Below are 20539 nucleotides of genomic sequence, written 5' to 3'. Positions count from 1 at the left end.
TGTTTTGCTTATTTAACCGATATGACATTTTGCAAGACTTATAAGTAGGTTCAAATTTAGTTAGAGTAGTTAACAGACCTTATATCATCTTGTTATGAACAGACACATGCATAATTCTCCACTGTTCCTATGATCCATGCTGCTGAGTTGAGAAAGCATCTCTTCATATAAAATGTCAGCAGCATAGGTGTGCAGTCACAGTCCCACCTGTTCTTTCACGTCAGAGTAAGGAATAGCTATGTTGAAAATTCAAAGATTAACCTTACCATTTAAATGTCCTTGAATGATTCTTTAGAATGATTGAAATGCCAATAATTTTTGAGTAAATGAAATCAGTGTGGAGAAAACACCAAGCACATATTTTTCTGCTTGGTCTCAAGAATTCCACCCCACCACTTTATTGCTGCCAAATAGTTAAGTATTCCTTCAAACAACAAAACAGAATATCAAAATAGTTAATTACTGTTTTCATCTTGTGGCTGAATTGAATTTAAATACCCATTTCTTGAAATATAGTGGGGCCTTTGGCTTCCGACAGGAGCCATCTTGGTTAATGAGCTTTGCTTGCACCTGTCTAATGACTTTGCAGCAGTATGTAGGCAAGTTTGGATATCATTCAGTGTGCAATGGCGGTTTAACTCCAGTGCTGCCTTTTGCAAGCTCCACATTCCAGCTAATGCCTAACTTCGGAGCTGAACATGAGGTCAAACAGAATGAAAAATCCACCTCTACCCCATCCAAAGCTACTATTTAAAGATGCTATGAACAACTTATAGGCTAGTTGCTGGATCATTTCTTCTCGTGCAATTGTGCGTGTTTTTGGAGATTTGCTATACATGACTAAAGCTTGATTAGTCTAAGGGATTGTTCTGGCTCGTGCTGAAATGTATTTTGGTGCTTTTTGGTCATTTAAAATCTTGCGCTCAAAGGAGTTGCTTTCAGACATAACTGACCTGATATGGCTCCCTTTAGGAATTGAACATGACTGAGAGAATGAAGAGAGGCCATTCAGAGGAGGAGAAACTACTACAGAGAGAGGGAGCATGGTGGGGGGTGAGGAGGAGGAGATGAGCTCTTAACAGAAAACCAAATGCACTGAGTACAAACCAACTGAAAGGGATTTCACTCCCTCGATTTACAGCTTATGCAGGTAGTGCATCATGCAGGTAAATGTCAGTTATCCTGGCAGTAGACACAATTCCTTCATCCTGTGGCAGTCCTCTGTGCTTTCTGTATTTGAACCTCCACGGCAAATGAAAGGCCGATTATTTGGTGACAAGGATTATTCACTCATGATAAGGCTCATAACTTCAGTCCAGAACTCATACGCAGTGGCACAGCAAGCGGGCAGTGAAAGCCTGCCCCCAGCAAGGAGTATTATAGAACCTGCTCTTATCATCCACAATGCTTCAACTGTCTAGACAGGAGGAGTCCTGCAGTACTCAGTTGAGCAAATAGCAAGATTTGTGGTACTATGCTGCATTATGCACAATCTGGTCCTTATGAGGGAACAGCTACAACCTATCAGCTGTGAAGCTGAGGAGCAGGAAGAGGAGGAGGAGGAGAAAGTGGAACAGGAAATGGAGGAACAGGAATAAGAAGGGAAACTACAACATAAAGCCCAAGCAGAAAGAAGATGTCTGTGAAATGAAGTAATTCTTGAGCGATACCAGTAACCCCAACCACACTTCCCTGTTCATTAAGGGTCTCACTGTTCTTACCTTTCTTCTATCATTGACCATCATATCTGCCTCTTTCCCATAACACAAAAATAAGAATGACCAAAAATGCCCATTCTAATATAATTTATAAAATTCAACCATTATTTAATCCATATAAAAAATAGCTAAACTCCCTTGTACTTAGGAGCATAGGGCCAGGATTTTCCATTCGTCGGGCGGGCTCGGCTGGAGCGGTTGGGGGTGGTCACATAGGGTGATCTATTCAAGGCGTAGGAATTGAGGCAGCTTCTCGGGTATCTCGCACAAACCTGCATGATGTATTTCTGGTGGTCACATACCAGCTACACATTGAGCTGGTGGAAGCCTTTCCTGTTGATGTATTACATTGCCTGTTGCCATGGAGCTCTTATAGCCACACGAGCGCAGTCAATGGCACCCTGCACCTGTGGAAGTCCCCAGATAGCAGCAAAGCCCAGTGCTCTGACTGCCTGGTTAGCTTGATCTCTGGCGAAGTGCATGTAAGTATGGGCCTTGGCAAAAAGGGTGTCCATCACCTCCTGTATGCACTTGTAGGTAGAAGCTTGAGAAATGCCACAGGGATCTCCTTTGGAGCCCTGGAATGAGCCGCTCGTGTAGAAGTTAAGAGCAGTGACGACTTTCAGAGCCACTGGCAATGGATATTCTACCAGTCCCTTTGGCTTTAACTCCTGGAGAATGTGGTAGATGTGAGCCACCACATCCCTGGACATATGGAGGCGTCGACAACATTGTCTCTCATTCATCTGCAGAAAAGGCATGCATCTTTTGTACACCCTCGGTCTTGAGAGGCACTGATGTGCAATGTTTCTTGAGCCTCATCCTCTGGGCCTGGAGGGGGCCCTGCTGCCCCTTGCTCATCAGGATAAAGCTCCTCCATCTGATGAGCCTGGCATCACTGTAGCGCTCTTCTCCATCTTCCCTCCTGCCTGGATGCGATGGTGCAGGCAACATTAAATGCAACTTCCATCTTCCTGAAGATTTCCTCTATGTAGGAGCATTGCAAGAAAGACACAACTGAGCATCAGCCTCCAAAGGTTCCCTTTCTGTCGCTGTCTTGTGAGTGACTGTGGGTTCAAAGGCTTGGTTACAGTCTAGTACCTATTAGCCAACACAATCCTGGCCATCGCAAATGACTGCTGTCAATGCCACTGTATGCTTCCCCACCAACCCCACCCCCATCAGCTGTGCATTCCTCTTCATGTGCTATTACAGATTCCAGACGAGTGCACCTTTAATCGGTCCCCCAGTGCTGTGACCCACTCCTTCAAGGAGCCCTAACAGCTCTCCCCAGCAGAGTTTTTTCTTAGTTTCGCTTTCTGCTGAGACATTGCTTGATGATGGTCCTCAGGTTTTATTTCCAGACCAGTTTCGATCCTCCCTGTGTGACCATGGAAATCCCTCCCATCGTCCGGGATGAACATAACATTCAGGTTTCCCTCCCTCCTATTACTCTCAGCCCTCCCCCTGTAATCCTTGATCCTATTGTAATTGTGGTTGATATCCCTGTGTTACCCCTGAGTTGTTTGAGGTGGATGTGCCTGTGACCCATGTAGACCTTACCCCTCCCCATCTTGAGGTTGACTGTACCATCACATGTAGGGACCTCCTCGGCATGAGGCCATCGAGTGCCCACCCCTACACTACCTGTTCTCCATCTACAGGTTGAAGATGCCTCCCTGACTGTGACTGTTCCACATGCGGTTGAGTACTATGGCAGAAACCCCACAGATCGCCGTGCGTGAGGTGATGACCATACCCTGCGCACACTATGCTGGGCACAACGGACGCTGGGCTTACATGGCCTCCCCCTCCTTGGACTGGGACAAGGACAGCCTTTGGAAACTCAGCAATGTAAGTTGAAGCACTTCTTCTCTCCAAAATCCTTCTACTCTGGCCCTGACACGCTTATGTCCTTCTGTAAGAGACTCTCTCCCAATTCTGGCCCAGAGAGCCACAACCCCCCCCACAACTCCCACGCCCCCACCCCGATCATGTGTTTGAGTGCAACCTTCCCTAGTCTTTCCCCCCTCCCCCGGTCAAGACCCTGCCCTCCAGCCCCCTTGCCTCTGTCTTGTCTTCCCTGCACCACCCCCCCCGCAAGTCGAGCCCTTACCCTGCAGCACATTTCAGCCTAGCCCTGCCTTACTGCAGGTCTCACATATAGAGCCTTGCCTCTGTAACCTATCCCTTGAAAGCGAGGTGGTATTGCCTGTGAAGCGGGCACAGAGTCTGAGGTGTTACGAGTGCTGCGTGATGCAAGGTAGGTGAACAAACCTCAAAGTCACGCGAGAAGTGCTCGTCACTTATGGGGATGCGAATCACGCCGGTCTAATTAGAGTCCGGCATGACCTTTTGATCCAGCATGGGGACGTGATTCCGGCGAGCTGCCTTGATAATGAGCATTCCTGATATTCTAATGTATTCAAATGGCATTCCTGACATGGCCGGTGGGAAAAGTGCTCTGCCACTGAGGGCAGGAGCGGACGATCACAACCTGTTTTTACACCGATGGGAAACTGGCTTTTTTGCTCCCGTGATATTTTCCCCTCCCACCCGCCATTAGACTCACCACGGGTAGTACTGGAAAATCCTGGCCTTTGTGTAAAATGACCGGGTGATTCCTCCTATCAGTGGGTCAGCTTAAGATGAATTTCACTTTGACTGTTACTAATAATGCTATCAAAAAACATATTCCTATTTGACCTTCATGACTGTGCAGTATATGTATTCTTGAATCCATAAACAATTTGAAAAAAATTACTGTGCCTTTTTCAGTAATCTATACTTGAACTCTTGTATCTATATAATCTGCAAGTATAAAGCATTCTTCACAATGATTTATGAAAGAGATAGCCAAGGTTAAATGTAGCCCTATGACGTAACAAATCTCAGCTAGTTATACAGGTAGCAACTTTATCTACCTTCTGGAAAACTGATAAGAATAAACTTCCCTTGCAACAGATGTGCCTCAGTAAGTAAACTCAGGACAGAGTCAGTAGGTTCATCATAACATATTTTTCTTCCATAAATGCAAAACTTTTTTTACATTTATCTTAAGATTTGTTTCTGCGCATTATTAAAGGTTCTAATGAAGATTACTGACCAAGGGCTGAATTTTCAATCCAGGGTCAGGAACCCAATGCCCAGATTATTTCCGGGTCACGGCCCCATGTTGAGTCAGTGATCCTGATTTTTAAATGCAAAGTGTCTAATTGCCCGGGGCAAATTCGGTGCCAAATTAGCAGTGCCAGGAGCAGCCTGGAGTCAGGACATAGGAACTGAGGGCCCATTGAAAAGGCGGGTGGGCAGCCATGACCAGACTTGCTATTCACTGAGGAGATGGCACAGGAAGGTTCATCCCCGTCCAGAATTGGCACAGGCAAGCGTCCATGGGAAGCCCCAAGGCTTTCTTGAGGCGTTAACTGAGGAGGTTGCTGACAGGCGGGAGATATTGTTCCCTGTATCCGGCAGAAGAAATTCAAGAGACATGAACAGGGCCTGAATGGAGGTGGTTATAAGGGTCAGCATTAGAGGAGTGAGCAGAGGGTCATGAGCTCAATGTTGTAAAAGGCTCAATGACTTGATAAAATCTGGAAAACTGATTGGCAAGCAACACTCGGGTGCCAGGCCTCTATAATGCTGTATATGCAGCAACATACACACGAGCCGAGTGGACTAAATGTCCATATTTCTCCCTTACATTGTCAGATCAAGTGAACAGTTGAATCACTGAGGCCTCAGGGACCCTAAAATAATGGCTTGAAACCGGGGATGGGGCATCACTGAGGAGCACTACAGTTCATGTCAATGATATATTTGAATAGGTGAGGAAAGACAGCTACAAATACATCAATCGCTCCTCATCCTGCAGGAAAAGAGAGCTCCCAACAGTGGTGAGATGTCTCTTACAGGCAGTGTTAGCCTGAGTTCTCATCACCACCTTCTTGCATTTCCCACAGGCCCTGTGGCAGAGGGCGACCTGAGTGTTCTAGCACAGCTGTTGCCAGTCAGCAGGAAGAGACTCCACAGAGCCTGCATTGTCACATTATTCCTCTGTACCATCCATCAGTGCAGGCACACTCGCCTTGGGTGGACCTAAATCTAGCTTAGAATGGGGAGCAGTAGGTGAGCAGCCCATCACAAGTGAGCAATAGAAGAAGAGTGAGGCAGCGTCAGCTGTGGACAGTTCCCTTTGGAGGACAGAGAACAGACTCAGCAATGCTTCATTGGGCAAAGACGTTGGGCCTTGGGTGTCATAAACAAAGAGGGTCTTCCGAAGCAGATGAGTTCCCGAATGTCGGAGACCCCTGAGGCATTGCAGGGCCTTGGGCAGATAATGGAGGAGTCCATTCACTATGATGTCTCAGGGTTGTAAGCACAAGAGCTCCTCCATTGAGATTGTGTCCATCGTTGTGGAGAGCCATGTGCGGCACCACTCTGAGTGGATGCAGGGGTTAATGTGCTGGCATCCAAAGAAAGACAGAATTGTGCCAGATTTGCACTAAGTGCGATAGCAGGCAGGAAAAACAATGTTTTACCCGCCGGCCACAATGGCGGCTTCTCACGCCGTATTGTCCCAAACCCACACATTAAGTATGGATTCCCGGAAAACACACCATTTCGATGGGGGAGCGGGCTCTCATTTTCCGGCCACGTCATCACCTCGCCGCTTCATCATGCATATTTAAAGCACAGCCGCGCGTACACATCTCAGTACTTCCAGCCCAGGACTGCTGCACGGGAGACAGGATGACCCCGAAAGGCAAAAAGACTGCAGCCCTCAGGTTCAATGAGTGCTTTCTGGACGCAGTGGAGGCCCACCATGATGTCCTCTAACCCCGCTCTGGACGCAGGATGGGCAGCAGCATAACCAATCCGGCTTGGGAGGCAGTGGCAGCGGTGGTCAGTGCCAATGTCCTGAAAAAAAGGCACCCACCAGAGGATGAATGATCTCTTTTGTTCCGCCAGGGTAAGTCACTCTTCTCATCACTCTCAACTCACACACTCACAAACCCATCACACATCCACAGGGTTCTCACCCACTGCCAGTTCAAGGGACATCACCATTCACTCTCTCACACAAATATTCATTGTCTTCATCCTGCCCATGGGATCACCCACCACCCACACATGTCAGGCATACTTATCATCTGGCCTGTCAGGTGTCCTGCTTAGGCTCTCTCCATCCCTATTCATGCAGGACAAGCTGGCACACAACAACAGGGAGAGACCGCAGACTGGTGGAGGAATGCCTGAAATCAAGGTCCTCAAGGACTTTGAAAACAGAGCCATCCAGCTGATCAGCGAAGATCTGGACCCTTCCTGTGCTAATGGTGAGGTCGGTGGTGCTCTATCAAGTGAGGATGCAGCAGTGCAACATCCATCAGACAACCATGCTGTGAATGATGTGTCCTGTTTCACAGGCCCTTCCATGCAATAATTATCTCCCCTTGCTTTCGCAGGCACATCTGGGAACAGACAATCCGCAACCCAGGGCCTCTAATCAAGCCCCAAAAAAGCCTCTGAAGAGGAATCTGGAGGCACCCTCCTTGAAGTCCTGTGACAGTGCTCTCCCACACCCTCCACCAACGCAGAGACACACACCACGGTGGGACCTAGCTCTAGAGTAGCCTCGGGATCACAATCTGGTGAGCACATTGCACTTTCTGATCCATAGCAGAAGCAGGCAGGGACTTCATGTGTCCAGCACTTGGGGGACTGCTGCAGGCCAGAAATTTGTTGAGTCTGAGTCAGACGATGATCCTCTGGACTCAGTCATGTCACAGTTGTTGGAGCTGCAAAGGCAAGCCACGGGACACCAGGAAGGGATGTCCGCTGCACTCCTCAGATTGGAAGACATGATGGAGAAGTCCGTCCGCATTCAGGCTGAGGTGATAGCGCCAGTATTGCAACGTATCAAGGTCAACACTGTTAGGATAGCGGCCACCATGGAGGCCTTGGTCCAGCATTGCTGTGCGGGCTTAACTCCATCACTAATGCCAGAGTTAGCCTCCAACAGTGTGTGCGTGAGGGGGATATAGGATGGCTCGGTCTCACTCCAGCTTAACTTCCCCACAAGGAAACAGCCAGGGGCCCTTAAGCACCCACAGGGAGGCGGATCAGTAGATGCACACCCTGGGACCCAGGTGACTCCAGGAGTGTCCATCCCAACCAAATCCCCTCTTCCTGCAACCCCAGCAGCTCCAGCTTCACAGGCTGAGGAGAGTGCCACTGCCAGAGAGCAGGGCCCTGAAAGCAGGCCGGGGCCCTCCAGGTCTCGGCCCTCCAGAGGACGCCCATCAAGGTCATCATAGACAGGGTGTAGCAGTTATCAGGCTACCTCCGCTTCCGCTTTGGATTCCTGGGAAGCACCAAGACATAGCAACAGGAAGGTTAAGAAGGTGTAAGTCTTTCGAGTTATCAACAGATCGCATGTAACTCTTTCGAGTACATTCACAGTTCTTGGTTTCCGGGAGTGGGACATGAACCCACAACCTTCTGACTCAAAGGCACAGCCTGGGCATGGGTGTTAATCACTTGTACATAATGTTCACTCTTGTAAATAAACTCCCAGGAATGTCTCCCTGCCTATGGCTCCTTGTTCTGATGAGTGGTGTCCTTGTCACTCAGATGTGAAACCTTTTTGCAGAAGATAAAGGCAGGTGTCTCAGTCCAGGGCCTCTTCCCTGTGCTTTGGGCAGCCTTCAGACCAAAGTTATGGTCCGACCTCACACATCCTGGACACATTAGTGATGCCTGCATCTCGATGGTGCTTGTCATTGCTGCCAGAATGTCGTGGGCAGGCATCTACTAATTCCATCATTCGCTCTGTGTGCTCTCGGCACCTTTAAGGTGAGGCTGGCCCCCATCTCTTCAGCATCTGTGACCAGTGACGCTGTGCTCCTGAAGGGGTCAGGTGCTGAAGGCAGACAAAGGGTCAGATGCTTTTAAAATGGTTGTGTCTCCATGATATGACCCTGGATATGGCCCTGATCACAAAGCGCAAGTGAGCTGCACTCAGCCAGACAGGAGTCAGACATTCTCAGAGGCTATGTGATGATCTATGGAGTGTCCTCACTGCATGTATTCATTATCCTCCTGCAGTCGAGCGACTATTAGGGCCTGCACTGCGTCTCCATGACAGGAGCATTATCATAGAGGGTCTGTGCACTGCCATAAGCCAGACTGGAGTGAAACATTCATTGATGCAATGTGAGGATCTATGGTGTCTTCTCACTGCATGTCGTCATCATCCTCCATAAATCTAGCAGCTATGTGGGCCTCCCGAGCATGCCTGCCTCATCTGGCCAGTGCAAGGGCCTCATCGTCATCATCATCGCCTTCAAGTGCCTCCTCACCCTCATCCACATTGATGTCTTCCTCATCAGAGGAGACCTCCAGCTCCTCCATCTCCTCCTCAGACAGCTCCTCTCCCCGTTGCAGCGCCAGGGTGTAAAGGGCACAGCAGATGACGACGATGTGTGACACCCTCTGTGGACTATATTGCAGGGCTCCACCAGACCGGTCCAGGCACCAGAACCTCATTTTCCACATCCCAATGGTTTGCTCCATCAAGTTGCGAGTTGCAGCATGAGTCTCGTTATAACTTCATTCTGCTGCAATCTGAGGCCACTACATGGGTGTCATCAGCCATGTCCTCTTGTCCCTGAGGAGCCAAACATGCAGCCTCTGTGGACCCTGGAAGACATCAGGGATCTGTGACCGACTGAGAATGGAGGAGTTGCACATACTCCCTGTAAACTGTGCACAGGCCGGCAGGATGCATTCTGGTGGTCGAACACCAGCTGCACATTCAGTGAATGGAATCCCTTGTGGTTGACATAGTTGACCCCTTGTTGTGATGGAGATCTGAGCACCACGTGAATGCAGTCGATTGCACCCTGCATCCTGTGGGAAACACGAGATCTTGAGAAATCCAATCGCTTTTGCATCCTGGTCCCAGGCGAAATGCACCAAGTTGTGTGCCCTCACAAAGTTGGCATCCCTGACCTCGTGGATGCATTTGTGGCTGGAGGCTCGTGATATCCCAAAGGGGTCACCTGTGGAGCTCTGAAAGGAACCATTGGTGTAAAAATTGAGCACTGCTGGCACTTTCACGGCCACTGGCAATGGATGCTCTCTGTGTCTTCACGGTGCCAAATCCTCCAGTAGCTGGCAGATGTGACTGATCAGTTACCTAGACGTGCAGTCTTCAGCAACACTGGTTCTCAGGTCATCTGCAGGAATGAAAGGCAGCGTCTATAGACCCTGAGTCTAGATAGGTGCCAACCAGCAATTGCTTGCTGTGGCTCTTTGGTGGCGTGTGTAGGAGCCCCAACTGCCCCTTCTTCCAGAAGGTGGTGCTCCTCCCTCTGTGTAGCCAGGCACCTCAGTCACTCTCTTCTCCGTCATTTTCACTCTCTGTACGCCACGAGCCATACAGCTAGTTCACCAAGCTCCATGCTCCTGATTTATCCCTCCTGCAGGATAAAAGAGAGATACACATGGGTTAGCTTGGGTGTTCTAAGAACCTTTCTTAGTTAAGTCCCCTTAATGCATCCCGGAGAGTGCAGGCCACCATTTGGATGGCCAGAGTTGCATGGCTGCCCGAAACCCCACCCATCTCCACCCCACTCCACCAGACCAATTGGCGGCAGCTTTGCCGATTGGACTGCATGCTGTGCTCTCAGCTCAGGTGCAGGCATTCTCCTAACCCACACTGCAAGGCTGCACTGTTAGCTTTAACCATGGGGGAGACTGGTCCAAACCAGGATGATGACATTGCAAGGGGCTGTGAGCACCTCCACTAGTGACTGCTCCATGGCCAGCTTTAGCAAGGAGATTGTACAACGTGCCCAGTCACTCAACTGTTCTGCAGTCCACTAAATTGCTCATTAGTTTGCAGTCTGTGCCTGAGGGGTGAAAAGTTCTGGAGCACTTGGTGGCCCTTTCATGCCTCCTCATAGCTTGAGTGGGCAGATAAGCTAGAGGCCTGACTCCACGCATATCAATGCAGCTCTGTCTGAATTCTCTCAGCTGCAGAGGAATCATCACTCCATATAAGGTTTCCGTGGCCACTTCCCTCCCCTCCATCCCGCATGTGCTTGTGCACTACCTTCAACCACGGGGAAGCCCTTGCCCACCCAACACACCTTAATTGCAGGGCAGCCCTTTCCCCCTCCCAACTCACCGCAATTTTGAAGTCCAACAGGCAACCCTTGTGAGCACTGCGCAACATTACCATGCACTCACCTCCGAGTTCCCCTCCAAGTGCAGCCAGCCAAGTGCATGCTTTATACATGTTGTTGTGAAACTCGTCGGCATGCAACCACGCTGATGTTGGCGGGCGATCGAGCAGTGGAGGGGGGGCTGATTCTGGCGGGCTAACCTCATTATGATTTGCAGATGTATTACAATGAGGTTTCCAAGGTTTAATGGTGGGAAACATGGCCTGCCATCGACTGGCTGAGCAGATGATCGCAAACTAGTTTCATGACATTGTGAAACTGATGTTTGGCCTTCTCGCCATATTGTCCACTCATGCTGCCAAGCCTGCCCGACGTCAGCAGGCATGGAAAATTCTACCCTGAATCTCTCTGTTGAATGGAACATGTCTTGGCCCTGATAGCATAGGAATGCATAGAATGGATGCCAGCTGCATCCCAGCTGGTGACATCATCCAGCATTGAAGGACACCATCAAAGGTCTGAGGCAGTCAAAGAGGCTACTGAATGGACCGCCCCACAGGGGCACCGACCTGATCTCTCACCTCCTCGGCTCCTCCAACTAAGGATGAATGTTCCCTCTAAACTGCGTGCCTGCGCCGCTGCGTAATAGTCCATCAAGTGCTGCACACTTCATTATTACAGCCATGTACATCCTCATGGTTAAATGAGTGTCATGCAAGGAGGGGCATGACCGACTCATAACTTTTAAAACATGAACATCAATCAGTTTGGGATCTTGTGGAACTAACTTCTCTTTTCAAAATGGACATTAAAAGGCTGTAAAATATGGCTGCAGAGATTAACCTGACTTAATCTGTGGATTCAAACTGCCACACTGTCTCTAAAAGACAAAAGGACATGTTCAAATTTACGAGGTGTCAATATTAATCTCCTGAAACCATTCAATAGGTATTTCCTGACTTGAATGAATCTTTTCAGGATGAAAGACGGTGATTGTCTCAGACCCCCAGGATGAATGTCTACACACAAAGACCCAGGTTGTGGCTAATTAATTTAAGACCAACACCATATCTGGAAAGGAACTGTGAAGGACTACATGGTAAGGCAGCGACCTTGTCACCCTTTTAAAAAAGTCTTATGTGTTGTCTGCAGAACATAGAATAACAACTGCAGAGCCAATCACAGAAGTAGGGGTAGGAACATCTATGCCTTTAAGATCTGGAGGCTGTAACATCGTAAGTTCTCCAAGCCTCTGCCTTTTCAAGTCCACAAGTGCAGAAAATTGATCTCCTGGTAAGAAAACTAAAAGTAACTAACTTTCTGCCTGGCTGAAAATCCATCTCTTTGAGAGAATCCTGCAACAAGCCTAATATACAACTCCAGGGGCAGAATCTTCAGCTCAGCGAGGGGGGGGATGGGGCATAAAATGATGCGTGGGTCCCGACGTCACCGCACATCATTTAGATTTTCAGTTCCGCGGTTGTGCAGCCGACTTGGCTGTGTGCCTGCCGAACTGTCAAAGGCCTATTAAGGCCATTTTAAAAGGCAATAAAGCAACGAGCTGAGCTGCCCATCCAACCTTAAGGTTGGCAGGCAGGTGAAGAGCCCAGGCGGCCTTCGTATTTTTCATGGAACCTCATCCACAGGAGGGATGAGGTTTCATGAACTTTTTAAAGTGGTTGAAAATTTTTAAATAAAATTAATGGACATGTCCCAGCTAATGTGACAGTTTCACATGAGGGGACATGTCCTTAAATTTTTTTTTTTACCTTTATTCAATGTTTTATAAGTGAAAATAGTCTCCCTGAGGCACCTCTGTGCCTCGGGGAGATTTCTGCGCTCTTTCGCGCGCATGTGTGAAAGAGCACGCTCCCTGACTCAGGCAACAACCCCTGCCCGCCTGCACAAGGACCGCTCAGCACTTCTGGGCGCGCGTCACGCTGGGCGGGCCTTAATTGGCCTGCCCACATAAAATGGCGGCGCACAGCTGATTGGCTGTGCGCCCACCCGCGCCAACCCTCGCACAACCCCCCTGACGGAGAGACAATTCTCCCTCAGCTATTGAGTCCACCTAGTCCACCTTTCAGGAGTGAAAATGCAGGCCTGCAACACGTGCTTTTTTTCAAGATGAGACAGTCACACAAATTAGCAACTATTCTTTTGTTTATAGCTTATAAAAGTATTCTATTTTCTTTAACTGCATTTTTCCTTGAATGTGTGTGTATTTGTTAGTGGGGAGTGAGTGGTGTAGCATTAGACTTTTAGGGTGAATGTGTGAATAAATAATCCTCTGTATTTAAACCCACACAAAGCTGGCTGCTGACCATTCAAATTGTGCACACACTCAGGGATTAAGAAATACACACATTTTCCTTTTCAAAAACACATTGAATTATGGACAGTAAGGGAAGGATACAGGTGTTTCAGTGGTTCTCTCTCATCCCTGTCTGTAGCATGAGGTTTAATGTCACTCTAGCAGAGAACTGGCAGATCCCCCATGACAGGAAAGTAACAGGTGAGAGCCGATCTGTGATTAATCAGGCGGAATTAACAGCTGAAGTTCACTCCTCTCAGTTCCTGGAGACTGAACACATGTCAGAACTTGTCTCTCCTGTGGCCCACTCGCTGACCCTCCAGCTCACTGCTTTCCTCCCCAACCCTCCCACTTCCCTCTCACCCGCTGCCTCCCTCCCCAACTCCCCGACTCACCACTCCCCTCCCTCTTGGCTTTTCCCTCTCACTTGCTTCTTCCCCCCCAATTGCCACCTCTCTCCTTGACCACCTCACTCACAGCCCCTCCCAGTCACTTCCTGCTTCTCCTGAGCCCTCACTCACGGCAAAAGTTCTGGGAGAGAAGCAGCAAGTGGTAGGGAGGTGAGAGAAAGAGATGGCAAGTTGGAGATGGGAAGCATCAAGCAGGAGGTAAGTTGAGAGAGTTAGCAAGTTACTGAGAGTTATTAAGTTAAGAGTGAGTGAGTTATTAAGAGTTAATAAGAGGATTTAGGGGCTAGTTAATACCATTGATCTAGTCATTCTGCTGCAACTGGTAATGTAGAATTATTAAAGGAAGATTGATCCCAAATTACAAGTGACACATTAAAAACACAGGGGTATTTCTAGGGACTTTGTGAATAGCTTTTGATTCCAAGCTTAGATCTTCAAATAACAATGCAAAGTTTCTTGTCAGGCTATCTCAAGGGACATTTCAACTGTGTATAATTCCAAATTTTATCTCTCCCCAATTCACTTTGGTATGGATCGTGAGAGAGTTTACTTTAAAAATGGTGAATTTTATTACTTGGCAATTCATAGATTTCTATCACTTCCCCAAAACCTACCTCCAACAGTCATTCTCCCTCCTGGGATTCCATTCTCCCTTCACCACAACTCTCTCTTCACGAGTTCCCAGATGTAGTTTCCCCCTTCAATAATTTACAGGACATTATTGGCTCCCTGACCTTTACTCTCCAGCTCACAGGAGTCATCCATTCTCCAAATTCACAGAGACACTTTACCTATGCCTGATTAAGTTTGTGCATGTGAAGAAATGCCTCAGATATTTTCCTCATGATACTTAACAGTTTTAAGTAAAGAAAACACTCAATAAGCTGAAAAAATAAAATTAGCCTTTTCCACGTCTTCTATCAATTCAAAAGCAGGCTTGTCAAATTGAAACAAAGGGTCCTCATCTTGTCTTGAGCCATCGCTATGAATTCAACTTTAATTCTGTCAGATGACTAAAATATAAAAACTATCAAATGCTTCTGTATAGTAATGTAATGATTCTGTACTGAATTTAATATCGAGAGATCATGAGTTCAAATGCCACCATGGTAAATTTAAAATTGAATTCAATAAATCTGGTCATTCATGGACCGGTACGTTACAGTGTCAATGGCTGGGGGTGGTATTCTTTTTGATACCTATGATAACTTTTAAAAAGTATATATTATATACAGTTTTTTTTGTTTCTACTGGTGCTGCACATCTGGACATTACCTTGATATTGGTGCACATAACAAAACTCATTCTGCACATGAATGGAAAACATTAGAGGGAATGTTGTTCAGGACGCATCAATGCTGCTAGGTCCTGTGACAGACGCTGCTTCTGCAATACGTAGGCGCAGCAACCAGTGAAGGAGCCCTCACAGGTGCTCCAAAACGAAGATGGAAGCCACGGGCTATCTCAGCCCGATGCAGAGACAATGGAGCAGACTACCTCCACCTCATCCTCGACCAGAGCGGGAGAACCCTGTAGAAGTGAGCATGAGTGTAAGGCACCATGCTGTTAGTTTCATTTAAGGGGTCACCTGGGTGAAGTTTTCTGTATCTGTTTGTTCATTGTCATGACAACAGGTAATTGTGAATGAGTGATATATACCTATAACTTCACCAGCTAACCAAAAATATACTGAACTGTTTTTAAAGACATAGTAACTAAAGATGGCTGCCATGAGTCACCTGATGTATGGGATTATAAATTGACCTTTCCTGGAAAGTTACTATATGGATTGCACTGCAGACATGCCCTGATATGTTGTTCAGGGAATTGCACACCTAGGAGTGCCAAGGTCCACTTCAGAAAGGACTATTGAAAGGAATGGATATGTTATCTGCATCTTTATGAGCTTACTTCTCCAGCGGAGACCGAGAGTCCATCAAGGCAATGAGGAACTGCTAGCCAGCCAGGATATATAACCAACAGACACTTACAGCCCCAGTGGAGAATGAAATAACCCCATCTTCTGTTGGTTTCTACTACCCTGAAATGTGCCAAAGGTTTCTGAGATAAAACGCCAAATGTGATTATTTGTTTTACAACAATGACTACAGCCAAAACGGTAATCAAATTCCGTTAGAATGTACAGTGAGCGGAACTTTAAGAACTGGATTTATCAAACAGAGGCAGGGAATCTGGAGAAGCTGCAAATGGAGCAGTAAGGAATCTATCTCTCTCTCTCTCCATGGGAATAAGCGCAGCACCCAATTCAAATAATCAGCATACCCAAGATCTACCAGCGAACTGAGATCTTGTAAGAATTGCAACATCCTCTACATCTACCGGCTCCAAGGAACCAACTAACTTAATTCAGACGCATTGTCTTGCCTCAAAGAGAACTTCTAACTGTATAGCCTTTTAACTTTTATTTGGATTCTAACGATCCTGACGTTTGACACGTGTGTGTGTGACATGGCGTCTTTTTTTTTCTCTTGGGTTTAGTGGCTAGTAAACTTTCTCTTTCTTCCACTCAAGAAAATCTTGTTGATTGGCTCCTTAATGTTCACTGTTTAGATGGTTAAAAATACATTTATATTTGAAAAAGGCATCCACGGAGAAAATAAATTTTAAAAACCTTTGTTGTGACCAACTGAGGAGTCAGTTCATTCCTCCTCATCTGGTCATAACATCATTCATTTCTCCTGTAGTAACTATAATTGATTATGAAATTCATCAGATCTTTGCGTTTTTGAACTTTGATGTCAAGAGTGAGTTGAAGATTAAGTCGGTGGGGCGGTGTGGGGGTTGGTGGCTGTTGTTATTGGGCTTTTGTTGTTCCATGTTCTGTGAGGTGGGGCAATTGCTCGCAGTGGAGACCCCATTCTTCATGTTTGGGTAGCGATGGGGTTCTTCAGATGTGTGTGTTTGTTAGATCATGTTTATTTCTGATGAAAGTTGCATTGCAGAGTCAACCGCCATGGGGCTGAGAGAAATTCAAGTGGAGTGTATCAACATAACGCTTGCAGCCATGCCTGTCTGCCAATCACCATGAGGCTTCAGGCAGCCTTGAAAGTCTTCCTCCAATGACTTGGCACTGGGCTCCTAGACAGCACCCCCTTCGTTCCCCCTCTTCCTCTCCTCCTTTCCCCTCCCCATCCTCCTCCAAGGAAGAATGGCATTCCAGGACCTCCTTTTCATCCAGTTGCAGTCCTCTTTGTATTGTCATGTCATGCAGCAAGTAGCAGACGATCGCAATAAGGCACCGTGCCTGGCTCATACTGGAGGACACCACCCGACCAATCAAGGCAACAGAAACATATCTTTAAGATGCTAATGTCCTGTTCAATGAAGATTCATGTTGGTAATTGGCACTAGTAGTAGCGCCTTTCACCATCCATGTCCGGGTGCAGGGCCCTCCTCAAGGGATAACCCTTATCCCCTAGCAACTCCCGTGACAGGATGAAGGAATCATTACAGCTGCCTGGGAACCAAGTGAAGACCTGCAAGATGTGCTTCCTGTGGCACAGACCAGATGGACTTTAAGTGAGTGGAAGCCTTTTCTGTTCAGGAATTTGGCTGGCTGGTTTCTTGGTACCTTGGTGGCTATGTGAGTACAATTGATAACCCTCTGAACCTTGGGAAATCCATTGATACAAATATACAAACATATGAATTAGGAGCAGGAGTAGGCCAGTCTGCCCCTTGAGCCTGCTCCGCCATTCAATAAAATCATGGCTGATCTGAATGCAACCTCAACCCCACAATCCTGCCTACCCCAAATAAACTTTCACCCCCTTGTTAATCAAGAATCAATCTAGCTCTGCCTTAAAAATATTCAAAGACTCTGTTTCCACTGCCTTTTGAGGAAGAGAATTCCAAGGACTCACAACCCTCTGAGAGAAATCATTTCTCCTCATCTCTGTCTTAAATGAGCGATCCCTTAACTTTAAACAGTGACCCCTAGTTCTAGGTTCTCCCACAAGAGGAAACATCCGCTCCACATCCACCCTCTCAAGACCCCTCAGGATCTTAAAGGTTTCAATTAAGTCGCCTCTTACTCTTCTAAATTCCAGTGGATACAAACCTAACCTGTCCAGCCTTTCCTCATAAGACAACTCGCCCAAACCTGGTATTAGTCTAGTAAATCTCTGAACTGCTTCTAACGCATTCACATCTTTCTTTTAATAAGGAGACCAGTACTGTACACAATACTCTAGATGTAGTCTCACCAATGCCCTGTATAACTGATGCATAACCTCCCTAATATAAAATAAAAACAGAACACACTGGAAAAAACTCAGCAGGTCTGACAGCGTCTGGGGATAGAGAGAAAAAAACCCTCCCTACTTTTGATTTCAATTCCCCTCACAATAAATGACAACATTCTATTAGCTTTCCTAATCACCTGTTGAACCTGCATTTTAACTTTTTGTGATTCATGCACTCGGACACCCAGATCCCTCTGAATCTCAGAGCTCTGCAATCTCTTACCATTTAGATAATAAGCTTTTTTTATTCTTCCTGCCAAAATGAACGGTTTTACATTTGCCCAAATTATACTCTATTTGCCAGATCTTTGCCCACTTACTTAACCTATCTATGTAACTTTATGGCATCCCAATGCCCTCTTCACAATTTACTTTCCTACCATTTTTGTGTCATCAACAAATTTAGCAACCATTCCTTCAGTCCCTTCATCCAAATCATTTATATAAATTGTAAAAAGTTGAAGCCCCAGCATTGATCCCTGTGGCACACCACTCATCACATCCTGCCAGCCAGAAAAAGACCTATCTATGCCAACTCTCTGCTTCCTGTTCACTAGCTAATCTCCTATCCATGTCAATGTGTTACCTCCTACACTATGAGTTTTTATTCTTTGCAATAAACTTTGATGTGGCACTTTAATGCCTTCTGGAAATCTAGGTACAGTACATCCACTGGCCCCCCTTTATCCACAGCACCAGTGACTCCTTCAAAGAACTCCAATAAATTGGTTAAACATGATTTCCCTTTTACAAAGCCATGTTGACTCTGCCTGGTTGCCTTGAATTTTTCTAAATGCCCTGTTATAACATTTTTAATAATAGCTTTTGACATTTTCCCTATGACAGATGTTAGGCTAACTGGCAATAAACTCCAACACTCTTGTGTCTGCTCTGGCCCATTTGTCTCAAAATGAATGCAATCCTCCACCCTCTGGAACAGGGCATCCGTGAACTGCCTGATGGCATGTTGAGTTGCTGAGTGTGATGTGCAACCCAGGACTGCAGCTCCTCCCTGGAATAACCCAGGTGTATAGAAATTTTGTGCCATGATGTGATAGTTACAAGTAGGAGACTGGCACAGGGGTCACAATGAATCACATCATTGTGGACCAGAGCTCAAATGCCCAAGGCCATCTACCTGGAGTGTCCAACCTCAAACAGTACTGGTGCTCAGTCATTTGATGGCGGGTGACTCTTGAGAGGTACACCAAATGTTTTGGGCAGCGCATTCTTCCCCTTGCAGTTCCTCTCTGTGCTCCTCTGGCCTCCTCATGACCAGGAAGATGCCTCTACAGAAGCTCTCTCTCATTACACTGTCCAATGTTAGAGTAGCCTTCTCCCATTTCAACTCCCTCATCTGTCAATCATTTGTTCACAGGGGCTTCCTCTACCAAGTCTTCTGTCCAAGTGATGCCAGCTGCCTCACGTCCCTCTCAGGAGTTGCATCACTCAATGATCACAAATACAAGCCTCTCAGCATCAGCGATGGGAAATCTCTGCCACTGGTTGAGTAGCTCTGCATTATTCCCTATTTCTTAAGTGGTGTATCCATTAGCTCTCATGGTTCCTTGTTGTGTTCACGGCTGCTGCGCCCTGGCGTCTCCCAGACACTGTGTGTCCCCCGTGCCTCCTGATTGAAAATTTCAAACCTGGAGCCTGTTAATACGCTCATCAGTGAGCTCAACAAGCAGTTAATTGGAGGTGTGTGAGTTCCAGCTCCCCTTCCTTTGATGATCACATTGCATTCTGGAGGCATCAGGATCATTCCCTTCTGGGAATGTGATTTTCAAATCTTGCCCGCACCCGTTCTGGAGCCCGCCAGCCCCATGAACTTACTAATGGTCTTACTGGCTGGAAATCTCTTGCTTGAAATACTTGCTAAGCATAAATATCAAATAGTTGTTTTCAAGTGAGGAACATTACAGTGCAATAGAAATAAGATAGTAGTTTCTATATTTCTTCTCAGTACATAATGCATCAAAATGTTAGCATAAACTTCTTCCTTTGTACCTCTCCATAGATTAATACACTATTTGGAAACTTGTGAAATGTTTTGCAAATGTTTTACATTTTATTCAATAATCCTTCTTTCAATTAGTCCTGGGTAGTGGTTTGAGAAAACAAGAGGCAGGAAAGGACTTGTAGTCAATTTGTTGTTCGATACAATAGTAGATCAAATGGGTTGGGTTTGGAGTCTGCTCCAGACACTGTCAGTGAGTGCAGATTAGAAGACCAATTCTGAATACAGGGTCCTTGTGTCCAATGTGTGTTGAGGTATGGGACACAAGGCACACAACTGATATGGGGACTATAGTGTGCTCTGTTTAAGAGCTTTTATTGCTTTCTCTAAGCAAATATTAAACAGCAGCAATGAAAGTAATAACAAATATAGAAAGTAAAATCAGATGTCCAGTCTGATCCTGACAGCTTCCTGCATAAAGTTAAGCTAAAATGGCCCTCTTTATCTTTTCTTAAAGAGTGATTAGTAATAAGAAACTCCAGGCATTCTGGCTCCAGCATTTTCTGTACCTGGAATAGTTCTTGGTTTAATTGAAATAACTACTTTATTTACTTATGCATTTTTGAAATGGCACATACAAATTTTAACAGGCAGACGTTATATTTTAGATAGATTTAAAAA

Source organism: Cetorhinus maximus, chromosome 19 (genome assembly GCF_964194155.1).
Source record: "Cetorhinus maximus chromosome 19, sCetMax3.hap1.1, whole genome shotgun sequence".
NCBI lineage: Eukaryota > Metazoa > Chordata > Chondrichthyes > Lamniformes > Cetorhinidae > Cetorhinus > Cetorhinus maximus.
This window is presented reverse-complemented; position numbering follows the sequence as displayed.